The sequence below is a fragment of the Bos indicus x Bos taurus genome, chromosome 5, assembly GCF_003369695.1.
Source record: "Bos indicus x Bos taurus breed Angus x Brahman F1 hybrid chromosome 5, Bos_hybrid_MaternalHap_v2.0, whole genome shotgun sequence".
In the NCBI taxonomy this organism is placed as follows: Eukaryota; Metazoa; Chordata; class Mammalia; order Artiodactyla; family Bovidae; genus Bos; species Bos indicus x Bos taurus.
In genome coordinates this window covers 106,857,231-106,860,825 of record NC_040080.1, presented here as the reverse complement: position 1 = coordinate 106,860,825, position 3,595 = coordinate 106,857,231, and the positions used below count along the sequence as shown (strand labels likewise).

At 41.3% G+C, this 3,595-nt stretch overlaps 1 pseudogene; it reads left to right on the top strand.

Moving 5' to 3' along the window:
- Positions 1-2,587: 2,587 nt before the first annotated feature.
- On the top strand, positions 2,588-3,256 carry LOC113893802 (annotated as a pseudogene).
- Positions 3,257-3,595: the final 339 nt, after the last annotated feature.

Here is a 3,595-nt window from a genome sequence, read left to right as displayed (position 1 = left end):
GATGTGAGAGTTGGACTATAAAGAAAACTGAAAGTCAAAGAATTGATGCTTTTGAACTGTGGTGTTGAAGACTCTTGAGAGTCCCTTGGACTGTGAGGAGATCTAACAAGCCCATCTTAAAGGAGATCAATCCTGAGTGTTCATTGGAAGGACTGATGTTGAAGCTGAAGCTCTAATACTTTGGCCACCTGATGTGAAGAACTGACTCATTTGAAAAGTCCCTGATGCTGGGAAAGATTGAAGGCAGGAGGAGAAGGGGACTATAAAAGATGAGATAATTGGAAGGCATTACCAACTCAGTGGAGATGAATTTAGGTAAACTCTGGGAGTTGGTGATGGACAGGGAGGCCTGATGTGCTACAGTCCATGGGGTTGCAAAGAGTTGGACACGACTGAGTGACCGAACTAAACTGAATTATGTCTGCATCTACTTAGAAATCTATTTGTGCTCATGCTAAGTCGCTTCAGTTGTATCCAATTCTTTGGGACCCTATAAGCTGCAGCCCACGAGAATTCTCTGTCTGGGATTCTCCAAGCAAGAAAACTGGAGTGGGTTGCCATGCCCTCTTCCAGGGGATTTTCCTGACTCAGTGCTTGAGCCCATGTCTCTTATGTCTCCTGCTTTGGCAGGTGGGTTTTTTTTTTTTTTTACTACTAGTGCCCCCTTGTAGCCCTAGTCTACAAGCTCATTTAAACACTTTATTTCTCTTTAAAATAATTATGAAGTCAAAAAATGGTATATTTAACTTATGAGCAAGACCTTTTGCTTTTCTGAAGGTTAGTTGCTTGGAAATATTAAAAACAATCTAATTCATCAATGCCTTGTCAGTTTTTAATATGTGATGACAGCTTGTCAATTGACAAGAATGTAAGAAACCATTTTCATTACTAAGCTGACATTATAACTTGATGAATCCTGTGTTTCAATGACAGTCATTTCTTTGCTTTTCAACCAGCATTTTCTATTTGAAATTCAGTTTATGAGATGCATTATGATAAAGGTCATTGGTTTAAAAACTCTATGACCTTTCTTGTCTCTTGACTTTAAATGGAAAACACAAAGCACAATTTATCACATTCAGAATCTTATATTTTTAAAATATTTTTATATGTTGGCTTACATATCGAAAATTTTAACAAAAATCAATACCCTACTATCAATACCATATTTTGCAGAAATATTTACTTATATTTAAGTTGAAAAACATTGTCAAAGTGAGTACCAAGTGAAATAAAAATTAATAAATGAAAATACAGTGGCAATTTACTATATTGAGAAACAGCTTAACTCTTTTTCAAAGCTCTAGATTTACCTTCAAGCCCCAGGTTTCACCAAATCTCATCCCTTTGTTGTCAATATCAAGTGCTCCTACCTTATATTTGATTGACTAGTTTGTCCCTGATATTACTTTGATGCTCCCAAATAACATCTTTATTAATAAGTGAGGTTGTTTTTGTTAGCTTCTTCTTCAAAGAATGGAAAGTGAAAATGAAGTCGCTCAGTCGTGTCCGACTTCTTGCGACACTGTGGACTGCATCCCACCAGGCTCCTCCGTCCATGTGATTCTCCAGGCAAGAGTACTGGAGTGGGTTGCCATTTCCTTCTCCAGGGGATCTTCCTGGCCAGGAATCGAACCCAGGTTTCCCGCATTGCAGCAGATGCTTTAACCTCTGAGCCACCAGGAAGCCCAAGACAAATCCAAAATCTCTAGGGAGATTGCACCTAAGTGACTGAAGCTTCACAATAAATATTTTGACTCTATAAACCTGTAAGGATGAAGCAAATTATATGTAGAAAGGATTGAGATACTTAAATAATCTCCAAGAAAATATCTTGGGGGAGTGAGAAATCTACATTGCTTCCATGTTTTATTTAAGCATCATTGTATTTAAGCATCACCTAACAACGAAATCTTCAAGAAAAAGCCAATATTCCCTTGCTGAAATATGTTGCCGAACAATGCCCATGTATACACAAATAAATATTTGAATAATTAGGCAACACGTGATTTGTAGCTAATTTCATGTTTAGGGACACAGACTTTGGACACAGAAAGACCTGAGATTAAAAATCTGCCCTGGTTAGCTGTATATACTTGAATAAATTATTTTTCTACTCTGAGCTGCTATTTCTGTTCTGTGTATAATTACTTTCTGAATAATTGTCCATGCTCACACACTACAGAACACAACTCCTCTTGAGCCTTACCCAGTTTTTTGGAGGCCATAGGAATGTCTCAAATGTGCTTACAAAGACAATTCTTATAGTTTTTGCCTCCAGTCTTGCCATGATTTGGTATCATTGCAAATTAAAAAAATGATTTTGGTGGGGTTCCAACTGGTGCCCTCTGTAGGGCACTCTCCTCTCCCCTTACTCCTCATTTTATCTCCCTCTTCTTTACATGCCTCCATCTCTATGGAAAATCAGTTAAGGTGAGTTGGTACCCAAAGGCTGCAGTCCACTGGGTCTTCAATAAAACCAGATCCTGAGTTCCATCTGAGGTCTTGTCAGGACCCGTAACACGGTATAAAACTAGTATAAGAATTCATATTGTGGGAGCAGGCAGGTACGCAGGTGCGCAGGGGGATGTCGGCAGGACCCCGGGGCCCCGCCCCCGAGGGGGCCAGGCGCCCCCGGGGAAGGCTCAGCTGCCCGCCGCCCCCGCGCGCAGCCATGGACGCCGCGCCCGAGCTCCTGAGGGTCCCGCCTGCCGAGCTGCTGGACGACGTGCTGCGGGAGCAGTTCGGGCCGCTGCCCCAGCAGGCCACCATCTGCCGGCTCAAGCGGCTGCCTTCGTCCACCCAGGACGTGCAGTTGGTGCTGGAGCGGCGGCGCGTGGCCAACGCCAAAGAGGGCGAGCGGATAAAAAAATCTCAACCATGGTTTGGCCAAACTGAAGGCACTGGTGCCATTTCTTCCCCAAAACAGGAAGCCTAGCAAAGTTGATATCCTCAGAGGTGCAACTGAATACATACAAGTTCTCAGTGATATTTTGGAAGAAGCCAAAGACTCCGAGAAACGAGACCCCGATCATCAGAGCTATAGCGGCAATACTTCTGAGCTACATACATCCTCAGCTAGAGAGCTATCGAGAATTATACAACGTGCCGGCTGTGCTATGGACTTGAAGAATGAGAAGGAAGGGTCCTGGGCAGATGGTGGCAGTGGTTCCCTCAAGTACGAAAAGTGAAAAGGCTGGCCCAGGGCTACCTTCTACAGACAAATAAATGCAGTCGTAAAAGTTAAAAAAAAAAAAAAAAAAAAAGAATTCATATTGTGGAAGCTTGTGTGAAGATTAATGAGATGATTTATGTACAATTATTACATTTCTTCTGTTCCAAACACTGCAACAGGTACTTATATTCAATATTTAAGAACTTATATAGTGTTAACATATTTATAACCTATACAGTGCAAGCTATGCAGAATTACTCTTTTGCCCAGTTCACAGATGAAGGCACTAAACATAGAGAAATTTGTACAAATGAAACAAGCCAGAAATTAATCAAACCAGATTTGAAAACTTGTCTGTTGTCATCAACATATATATTGCTGAAACAACATAGCAATTTCCTCTCCCTCTCTCTTTCTTTT